Source organism: Cupressus sempervirens, chromosome 8 (assembly GCF_028749045.1).
Source record: "Cupressus sempervirens isolate cs-2001-9-10 chromosome 8, ASM2874904v1, whole genome shotgun sequence".
Classification (NCBI taxonomy): domain Eukaryota; kingdom Viridiplantae; phylum Streptophyta; class Pinopsida; order Cupressales; family Cupressaceae; genus Cupressus; species Cupressus sempervirens.
In genome coordinates, this window is record NC_143125.1 from 71241529 (window position 1) to 71253835 (window position 12307).

Sequence of the window (12307 nt, forward strand, 5' to 3'; positions counted from 1 at the left end):
GATAAAAAATGTTTTCAATCATTGTTTTGTCATTGATGTCAAACCTACTATTTTTAGGAATGACAACTGCTTATAAGATCCAAGTACTATTACTTAGTTCACTAGTACATTTGACCCCATTTTTAGACCAAAATTTTTTACCATAAAAAAAAATGGGGTCAAATTGGTCATTTTATGCAGGCAATGTATATAATTTTTTTAACTAGAAGCCCGTGTTGGTCGAAATTTTGACCAACACAAACTTACACTTTCCCGAAATTAAAAACAAGGTCTTTGCCATGCCAATGTATATAAATTTTTTTAACTAGAAGCTCGTGTTGGTCAAATTTTTAACCAACACAAACTTACACTTTCCCAAAATTAAAAACAAGTCTTTGTCGCACCCTAATTTCAGTCTTGCGTAACCGGAAGAAAGGCTGTGTAGTTAATGTTGGTCGGATACTGCATTTTTTGGCACCATTACATGCAAAGGAAGGGTTTGAAGATTACGTGCCATGTTTTGCAGCTTCAGTGCAACCTCTTCCGGAATAGTAAGGTTCTATCTCTATTATATCTCCTCTTTTTCGTTGTTCAGCACATCATCTTCAATGTGATTAGAATTCGTAACATATAATTTTCCTCAGCGGCTCCCACCTTACATGCCTTGCGTGGATGTTCTGTTTATTGGTTTGGGAGTTTTCTTTTCACTACTAAACACCTCTATTTTATGTTGTGATCTTAGTAGCCATTGGCTAGCTATGTGGTGGATTCCCCAACTGCGGGTTTGATGCTTTGGATTGGCATGAAAGGTTTTCCAAAGCTTTAAGAGATGCAAGCTTTGATTCAAGTTGCCTCAATTTTAGGATGTCAACTAAAGCCTCTATTACATGTGCATCAATTAATGACTCTCTATAGCTATCATCAAGATCGAATTTTGCAAGAGCTTTTGTCATTTCCAATTTTGATTCAGCTGACCCCCTACAAAGGCGATCAACCACTGGCTTGCACCAGTTTTCCATCACCATAGCTTTAATGTTTTCTAGAGAGTTTGCCAGTTCATCTAACATTTGTTCAATTTCTATTACCCTGTTTAAGCATCCATCACCTACATCACAATGCAAAAAGCTATTGAGATAGCTGATAATGGATTCTTTGCTTCTCACAATTACATAATAATTTATATTCAACACTTATCCATAAAATGAGAATCTACCAATTCGAACAAACCTTCAAGCAATTTTGATACTGGTGGCCCCACTATATTGGCTTCTCTTTTGACTATAGCTCCTCAATTATTCAGTGCCTCTTTTCCCTATGTTTCACTTTTAATTATTTTCATAAAAATTAAGCTTGTAGAGTCTTCAAGAAACCATTTAGCCAATGGGTGAAAGAATGACAAAATTATAGAAAAGAGACAGTTCAAAATAATTCACACAATTAAACTATGCTAGAGTTTGTGTAAACTGATACAACAATTATGTACCCCATTTTCTTCAATACAAATTGTATTCACAAATAAAACTTATCTACATCAATTGTACCCTTGTTTATCCAATGTGCTCACAAGTTTGAACCTCTTCACATTGATGCTAGTGGCATTCACGCCAGATCACTTAATGCTAATAAAGTTATAGACCCTTGCCAGTGTAATCATGGGTTTTGTCTCTTTTAATATGTGTAGAGAATCCTCTTTCATTAGATAACATCACTCTTATGATCTCAAATCAACCTAGACTGTTGTTGTTCCCAAATTGGGACTATTTAAATCCGGTGTAGAACTAAAACCAAATCTTGAAAAAGAAACCGATATCATAAAGCATACCCCAATTTCATATTCAAACATTTAACTTCTTGAAACCAATAACCGATACCAAGAATTGACTTGGAGCAAAACAAAATTGAGATCTTTGAAATTGTATTGTAATTGGTGATGACTTCAATCACAACTCTCTTTTAAACTATTGTTAAACCATTTCATACTCATCGTGACCAGCCACCAAGGTAAGAACAGAGAAATTATAGATAGCTTTAGTATCTTCAAACCAAATAGCAATTAGCGCAGGTTTTGAATACAAAATAGTTCCATAAAATTTTTTTACTCCATCTATGATGATTCAAAAATTTAAGAACATAGAAATGTGCATAAGAACAATGAAGAAACAAAAGATCTAAATAGAATTAAATTCTACCATTATTCCATTCCTGATTACATTGTTTCTCCACTTTCCTTGATTCTCAAATCTTCTCATACTACTACTATTCAAAAAAATTATATATATTCCTCTCGGGTTTCTTTAATTACATATATCTAAAGATATTCAAAAGAAGGTAACCCAATAACTAATTCTTAAAACTGACTTTTAACTTCCCACACCCGACTCATTATAATTCTAAATATATTAAAGATACTAGTAAAGTATCTTGGAGTTTATTCAAAACTCTTAACTTATAACCCCCAATTACATCACTAAATTAACTATATAAAACTAAGACTCATCCCAACATTATTAAAATAATCATTTAAAGTGCATTAGAATCCCAGATCTTCAAAATAATTGGAATCTCTAGATGCCCCTGTATCATTATGCCTTTGCCTTCTTCCTTGTAGCTCTTGTAGGTCCCTATTTAGCTAGTTTTTCTAGCTTAGTAGTAGGAGGAGTCCGATCTCCTTGTAACCTTGTGAGGTTGAGGAGTAACCTCAACTTTTATTGCCAAAATATCATGTGTGTCTACCACCTCTACACTCTTATTGAAAAACATGTGTAGATGACAATACAAGATTAGGTCTCATTTTGAAGGACATGTGTAGATGAGAGATGGATTGGTGTGAAATCAAAAAAGAAATCATCAAGCATGACAATTCATTTTGGTATGATCGGCACTTCTTAAGAAAAGTGAATAAAGTTTTTGTGGATATAAATCCTTGACAACATATATATAGTGCTAGTTACAAGATTTCAACTACTATTTATGTTTCTCTGTGTATATTTTTGAAGTTGATATTTAAATTGAGGTTGGTGTCTCATGTGGTTGAAGATGGTGTTCCAAAGAGGGTTCGTTCTCTCTAGGAGTTGGTACTCTTGGTGAGTTGGTGCTAAATTTTGTACTGATCATATAGCACATTCTATACCATCCACTGTACACCAATCTGCATACCCAGACATGAATCATTTGTAGTTTGAATCAGCTTACCAATGCAAATTCAATTCCTTGAGTTCTTTTTCACATAAAACAACTTAATTGTTTGTTAAGTCTGAAAATGGATAAGAAAACCTCAAATCAAATTAGATAATGCAGAGCTTGATGATCTTCTTTTAATACCAAATATTCTTGCATTTAAAGTTTAATGAAACTTACATCATCACATACCATTTATTCTCTACTTAACAACATTAAATCTGCACATTTCATGGCTTCCAAACAGCCCGATAATATTATGATGGATGGGATTTAAAATCAACTCAATTAAACCATCTTAAGCTGCCCAAAGTAACTTTTTATAATTCATAGAGGATCGGCTTATAGAGCCCAAAACAAAGCACACTTTCAGATTTATTTAAATCTGAAAGTGACCACCAAAACAAGGACTATAATGACCAAGAAAAGTCTAAGAGAAATACATACCATGAAGCCGTCACCAAGATATAGTTTCAGATTTTTCTAAAACAGGTTTTGTGCATTCAAATTGTACCTTGGGTGAACAAGAAAATGCCAAGTCAGTTCATGAACCTGCAACAGTTCAGTGCAGCAAGAAACTTAATTAAAATCAGATTTTAATAGAAAAATGTTATGGATCACTTAGAGAAAGAACTGATGCTATTCTTCTCATGTTGTTACATGAATTAGTGATTCTTAGAACTGTTAAGAAGCATTCCAATGTATCAGTTCTTTAACTCAAAATAGGAAGTCGATAATCCAACTCAAATCAAAATTTTAAAACAATCAAATACCCAATGGATTCTCAATGCTATGAAATCTGCATTTCCAATGAAATTAGTCTATATAAAAGAACCCGATATATTAATAGGAAGGCTTTGTTAGCGTATTGAGTTTTTCACTGTGAAACTATTCACCAAGAAATTAAACAAGTTCAATAGCTATGCCACAAATTAGAAAGGACTGAAAATATAAAGAATTCAATGCTGAAACTTCACAGGATAATGGAACTTGTCATTTTAAAACTTGAGAAACCAAATGCAGAAGACCTTTTTTATTAACTAAATCTTACTTCCATTACATATTGATTTTTTCCCATAGAGAGAGAACTTTGTTCTCTGCTACAACCAAGATTGGCTTCACACATCACCACCCATAAATCTATCACAACAAAATACTTTAACTAAGAACATAAAATCAGTTCTTGATAGTCACCCAACTACTATAGCTGAATACTAACCACCATATGGGAAATGCATTTTTCATTTGTTTCATTTTTATATTTTTTCAATTGCATATTTTGAAATTCATCATAATGCTCAACATGGTAAAAAAATTTGTAAGTTGACAAAGCTTGTCACATTTTGATCTTTAGATGTAAATCCTTTTATTTCTTAATGTTTTGATATTTTTAGAAGTGCTCTTATACCATTGCCATTTTGGTAATGAAAGCTATTATGTCATGATCTTTTACTTGAAAGGGAGTTTCTTGAGAAATTCGATGGTTGCAGCTTGATGGTTGTTATCTTTATGTTTAATGTGGTTTAAGAATTTGAGAAACAAGCTACAACTTGTTCAACTATATCATATGTCAGATCAATTTTTGGGAAGAAGTTACAAAAATGAGCAATGTCTAATAGTTGTGAATCTACAATCTATAATGATTCATGCCTTTCATCATCCTCCATCTCCACTAAATTGAAAATAGTTTCAATGATCTTAAATAATAGGGCTTTAGATAGTTATTAAAAAACATATCTTCTTTTCAAGCTCTCTATTATTCTGATGATGGATTCTCAATTTATGCTAGTGCAATACAAGCATCTGATTTGAAATGTCAATGCAAAAAAAATCTTCTCACTTAACTCTCTGTTATACTGACGATAGAATGTGATTTAAAATGTCAATCTAGAAATGTTTATCTCTGACTCTATATTATACTAATGACAAAATGGGATTTGAAATGTTGATGTAAAAAAATTCTTCTATTCTAACTATGTATCTTGATGATAGAATCTAAGACAACGAATTACACATTACTTCATTTTATGTTGCATGAAAGTTGGCCCTACATAAGTGCATTTAGAACTTTTCTGTGATACTGTACAAAATCTGCAATACAGTTACTCCTCTATTTGAGAAGTATTTTCAAAAATCAAAGGTGTTGTTGATGTGGTGACTATGATGAGGGTGCAATAATAATGTGTGGAGCTTGACCAAAGACCAATTTTGCATATAATAATATGAACCATCATCTTCTATTATTTAAGCAGTGTCGAAGGCCAAGCTTAGAGGGATTTATGTTGCTTCACTAATGTTAGAGTAGAATGAGAGTTCTAAAGAAGTATTAGCAATAGATCAAGTTGATAGTGCTAACAGATTTACAACAGTTATTCCAGAAAACAAAATTTTGGAAGCTACAATTAGTTCATATTTAAATCTCCAGATCTCCCCAAGCTCATCAAGCTCATTAAAAATAAGAGTATTTGGATATCGTGTCTCACCACTACAAACCATTATAATTCTTCTGTTGTACATTAAAATTCCCAAGATCTGATGTAGTTTACCTTGCGTCCTCGATAGAACCCAGAGATACTTGATATTGCCATCTCTATTCAAATCACAGACAAAGACATATGTCCCATCTTTAGAAACCCAATAGATTTTCTTGTTCTGCATGAAAATACTTGTAAAAAGCCAATTGGCATATAGTCATAAGACCTTCTTTTCTTGAAGGGAGCATCTCTTATTTCCCTTCTCTTATTCATAGATTTATAAATCAGAACAACAAATTTCTTACTTCTGACAAGGTAAAGATTTCCAATTATAAGTGTTACTTGATAGGTTTTTGTCTCGGGATCACAATTGAGATGAACAGCCACATCATCATTATAATCTTTTATGTAATATGAAAGTTTGGTTTCTATGTTCAGTCTTACATCATCAATATAATGGGACTGCATAGTCAGTGGATTGACCACTTGAAGGTTCCCATTTCTCTTACAGCTATATGCCAAGAGGCCTCCATCTCCAGCTCTTAGACACCACTACAAGTCACTACATCTCTAGTCTTCATTAAATATCTTCTTGTACCTTCGTCTTCTATTGGCATCATAGAAAACAAGACCTTTGGAAGATCCAATGGTTTCATCATAAAGTTCCATCACCAGCCACCTTTGTGCATTGCCCTACTCCCATAGATTGTGAAAGTAAGCAGATCCAAAAATAGTACGTTGCTATGAAGTAGAAACTATTTGCATTTGGAATAGTGTGGAGAGGAAGTTTGCAAAATATCAAGGTCAAGATTTCCTCTAGAATATGACATGGAAAAAAAAATTCTTCCCTTCCTTCTACTCTTTTGTTTGATCCATCATCACTGCTTGATGAAGCCTCCCCTCTATTTTCTATAGCATTGGCCTCATCTATGAAATCTGTATGCTTACTGGTTCCATCTTCAATGTATGAGCCTTCTTCAAGGGTAAGCCAACTGGCATATGGTTCAGTTGATCCAAAGTCACCTTCATTTGGTGCAACCATTGCCTTACCTTTGTTGTATGGAGACTTGCTTAAGCCTTCACCACTCCCCTCATTCTCTTAACTCAAAATGTTATCCAAGCAGATTTTCTTCTTCTTAATATTTTGGATGAACCTTGAATCATCAAGTTCTTCCTTTGAAGCCATCTTTGCACTCAATACCCTAACAAAGTGGTAAATGGACTTTATGAGGCATTTATGTTATAGTGATATCATTTCACTTAAATGATAAAATTTTCATTCTTTTATTTATTTTTGTAGACATATTTGTTTTAGAGGACATTTTTCAAACTTCATTTGAGGTTCAATGTGAGATTTTTGGGGAAGAAGCTATGTTAAAATGTTTTCTCAATGCTTCCACATCATTCCATCATTTTTTTCATAATAACAATCGTGGATCTTAGGTTCATACAAAATTTCTAGATTCAAAAGAGGATGCATGGAAACATATTTGTTTGTGTCTTGGTAGACCTAGAAGCACCTACTAGGATGTCAAGGTAAATGATGAACACTAGAGGCCTACTCTAAAAGTGGATCTCTCCTCTTTAAGAGTGGTCTTAGTCAATAATTTCATATGAATATGTTTTATTTGATTGAATTAATTTATCACTAGTATTGACATGATACCTTCATATCATTTGACTTCTTAATGTGATTCCTTATCTTCTAATTCCTCATATTGGTGCACATCAAACTACAATATTTTCCAATATCTTTCCTAATATAGTAATGGATGACTAAGATCACAAATAGCAATGGATAACCAAGTTGTTACAGTGAGTATCCACCAATTAGTGCCAAGACTTTTGAGTGCTCTTAAAGGATTTTGATGTGCCTTGTTCTTGCTGACTTGCTATGCCCAATTCAGACAATATGATTGACATAAGAAAGTAATGCCTAGCTTAAGATGGCTAGAAGTACGAACTACATAGCTAGTTATACCATCAACTGAACATGTAGAAATTATACATACCAAACATCTACGCCTTCTAGAAATTATAGGATCATTTTAGTTACATTTGAAAACATTAATCAAGAAAAACCATATGTGCAGATATAAACATTAATCACAACATGGCCAATTTATTTGCAGATATATTTTCCTGTGAAGAAAGACCACGCTTGACAATATGAACACTGAAAAAAATGAGACAATGGCTGCATTGTGGGCTCAGTTTTGAAGAAAACCTAATAAATGTTATTGTCCTTGCAAGAAGTGTAAAGGATTAAAGACTCAAAGAATTCTAATCACAACAGCCCAAAGTCATTGTAGGCAACATGGTCATGTTGAAGGGGGCCACGATTTTTGTCCATTGCTGGATGTAGATTTCCTACTGGAGGAACATGGAGGTGTGAATATCCAAGCTGAGGATAACACTCTCATGGAAGAAGATGATAATGTGCCAGATGACATGATTGAAGAAGATGGTATTGGGGTAGGTGATGAAGAGGCTCACAATGATGGTACTAGCGAATTTGATAATGATGATGAAGATGGTCTTGATATACCTTTACTTGAGAAGGCACACGAGACCTTATGCGAAGGCTCCCAAACAACTCTACTCTCGGCTATAGTGTTGTTGGTGAACTTAAAGGTTATGAATGGTATATCCAATGTAGCAATGTCACGTATGCTAAGGTATGTCATTTTTGTCATCTTTGATGTTAGCATACAATTACTATTCATTATATTAACAATGCATATTTTTTGTTGTAGGTTGATTAGTGAGTTTTTGTTACCACCATCAAACATTTTGCCTCGTTCATACCGAGAATTATCTAACATTATGGATCAGATTGGAATGAACTATCAAACAATACACGCATGTCCCAATGATCACATTCTATATCATAAACAATATGAATTTTCAGCAGAATACCCTGATTGTCAGAGTAGTAGATATCGGTCAGATCAAATAACAAAAAAAGTGCCTCACAAGGTTCTTCGGTACATTCCCATTATTCCACGTCTTTAACGATTATTTAGGTGCACTACCTTGGCACAATTTATGGATTACCATGCACGCAATAGAAGTCAGGATGACATTATGCAAATGCCTATCGATGGTTTTGCATTTAAAGAGATAGAAGAAACATGGTCACACTTTAAAGAAGAACCTCGTAATTTGAAGCTTTCATTGGCAGTAGACGGTGTCAATCCATATGGAGATATGAGATCTATTTACTTAGTGTGGCCTATTTTTGTTATTAATAATAACATTCCTCCTTGGATGTCCATAAAGAGGGAGCACATAATGTTGTCAATGATTGTGCCAGGTATTTTTATCATTTTATAGTTATCTAAATTAATTTATAAATAGTGCATGAAAATGGTCATAATAATAATGTAATGTTTATGTTCATTCAATTTCTAGGTAAATACCAAGTGAAAGATATGAACGTGTATATTGAGCCCCTAATTGACGAGTTGTTGAAGTTATGGAATGGCATCGCTATGTATGACATCTCTAGACCGATATGACATTGACAATTTCAATTCCATGCAATGCTTGTATGGACAATACATGATGCCCCTAGGTTAACTCATTTTTGTGGTATGTTATATTGTTAATATCACATATTTTTGGTCTGTTCTAGTGCTTACACATTACTATCAAATGTTTAAGTTGGGCATGATAATTGTACATGATCGACACTTCTACATGATCTTGTAGGTCTTCAGACAAAGGGAAAATTCACATGTCCAGTTTGTGGTCCGAAGATGAAATCTCGTCATTCGAGAAATTTAAGAAAGCAGGTGTTTGATGAGTTTAGACACTTTCTCCACAATGATCATAGGTATCGAATTTCCAAAAAAAATCTTTTCAATGGGAAAGAAGAGACATCATCAAGGCCACGAAGAATGACACCTCATTTATGGAAGTTGGAATATGATCGACTAAATTGTCGAGGTAATATCCAATTTGTCGTTCGAAGTTTTAAATTTGTATTTTGATATTGTCTTATATTTACTAACATTGTAATTGATGCTTGTGAAGGTCATCAAGGCATCAATGACCAACTTCCTAGAGGAATGAAAAGTTATCCTACTCAATTTAGTAGGTTACCATACTACAATGATCTCCCAATTGTGCATTTGTTTGATGCTATGCATATTGGAAAGAATGTAACAGAGACACTATGGAAAATGTTGGATGGAAGGCGTGATAGAGAACAAATTGCCAAAATTTGTATCGACATTCATGAATCCAATCATGCACTAAAAGCTTCCATTGAATCAAATAGCAATGGAGACTGCATAAATACAAGCGCCCTTCCTTGGTTATTAACGGAGCAACAGAGTGATGCATTAAAAGAAGTCATAAAAAAAAAAAAATTCCAATAGGATTTACTGCAAATATAAGCACTCTTCTATCAAAGAAAGGTGATTTTGGGCCTGGGTTGAAAACACATGATTGGCATACCTTCGTCAAGGTAAGTCATGTTCTCTATTTACAATATATTTGTAAGATTGAATGCACTACCTATTGCATTATTTAATAATATATTGAAATGATCATTTTTAATGATTGCAGTTCGTCCTACCTCTATCCCTTCCACAACAGTTTGACAACAATATTAAACAAGTTATATATGATCTTGGAAAATACACGAGGTTAGAAGTGTTTTTTCTTAGATTTGTAGCTTTCTCTTAAATCTATTGTATAATTTTATTTGAAATTTTGTTTATGTGGTTTTGTGTGTTGAATCTCTTTTAGGTGGTTATCATCTAAAGAAAATGACAAAAAAGATATAAAATATTGGAAGAGAAAAATTCCACAGCTTATGTGTGAAATGCAAGTGTATTTACCTCCAACCTTTTTCAATGCTCAAGAACACTACCTCATACATCAAGTTGAGGAGATTGAATTGTGTGGACCTATACAAACTAGATCAATGTGGATGGTTGAGAGGCACTTGAAATTTATGAAGGGCTTGGTTCGAAAAAGAGAACGTCCTGAGGGTTCTATGATAGAGGGATATATGATATACCAGGCCATGGTGTACATTACTGAATATCTTCCAAAGTTTGCAGCAGATATCCATGTAGATCGCATTTGGGATCCCAACTCTAATTACAAATTCGAAGGGGAGTACCTGAGGGGGAAAGGTAGATTGAGGAGGGTGAGAGGTAATTATAAGTTTTTTTTTTTGTAGTTTAATAATTATTATTCATGATCAATATATATATAAGTTGTTTCTAACTAGTGTAATTGTCTTCTTTATAGTTGGTCGTGAGTGGGATGCACTACACTTGTATATTGCAAACAATCTTGATTGGATGATGGTATGGATTGAGCAGTCTCAAGAAAATGGTCACTCATTAACATGGGATGGTGTTGTATCATTCGTTAAAGAAGCTCATCATAATGGAGATCCCAATGTTACACAAATGGTACTTGATCTAATATATGGCTTAAGAGATACAAAGGTATGCATAAGATTACAAATCATCACACATAAGTTTAATATCAACTCACAAATCGATGAAAATAATCTTGACATGTTTGAATAATTGTAGGTCAAACACCACAAAGCTATGTACTACCATGGCTATAAATTCTGCACAAAAAAGTCAGATGAAATGAAGAAAACATGTGATTCTGAGATAAGTGCTATCTTCGCGGTCACCAATATTTCATCTAGAACTGACATACATCCTCAATGATCTAAAAATTGATACTATGGCATTTTGGATTATATACTTGAGTGTGACTTTAATTCATTCAAAATAGTTCTATTTGTCATCAAATGGTTCAGGTTACGACTGAATCAAAATGATCCTGATAGGACTATTATTGAACATGATAGTGGATTTACTATGATTAATACAAGGTCATTTGAGCCAGTCAGAGATGAGCCCTATGTTCTTCCAAGCCAATGCGAGCAAGTGTTTTATTTTGGTGTTCCACAAAAACTAGGTTGGTCATTTGTTGTTAGAAATGACCCAAGAGGAAGTTCGTTAAAGTATAATGTGATCGAAGAAGAAGAAATTGAAGAAGCAGAAGAGGAAGTAAATGATTATCAGGAACAATAGTTACCCAGTGGTGAAGATGAAGAAGATGGTGATGATTTTGGTCATGCTGATGATAATGGTGATAATGATGATGATGATTTTGATGACGATCATGATCATGGTGATGATGGTCATGATGATGATGGTGATGAAGATGATGATGATGGCGATGAAGATGGTGATGATGGTGAAGAAGATGGTGGTGGTGACGACGATGATCAAAGTGATAAGTACGATGATGGTGATGATGATGATGATGATGACATGGATGAAGATCATGATGATCAATGAAATGTCTAGCTAGGATCAATTTCAACTATGATGGGGTCTTGTACGACCAAACTTTTCTTTCTAAACCATATGTGCACATATAAACATTAAGTAGAACATGTCAAATTTTTTTTAGATATACACATTAGTTACACTAAATATTTAACTTAAGACAAATGATTTACATATAAAATCTACTTTATTATTAATATTTTTTTTTGGTAAGTCTATTACTTTAATTTCGCTGCTGATTTCTAAGACTTACTAAATTTTTTCATAGGGCGATATGGATGCACCATCTCAGACACCTTCAGTAGAGGTAAACATTAAATATTGTAAATTTTAATGTTA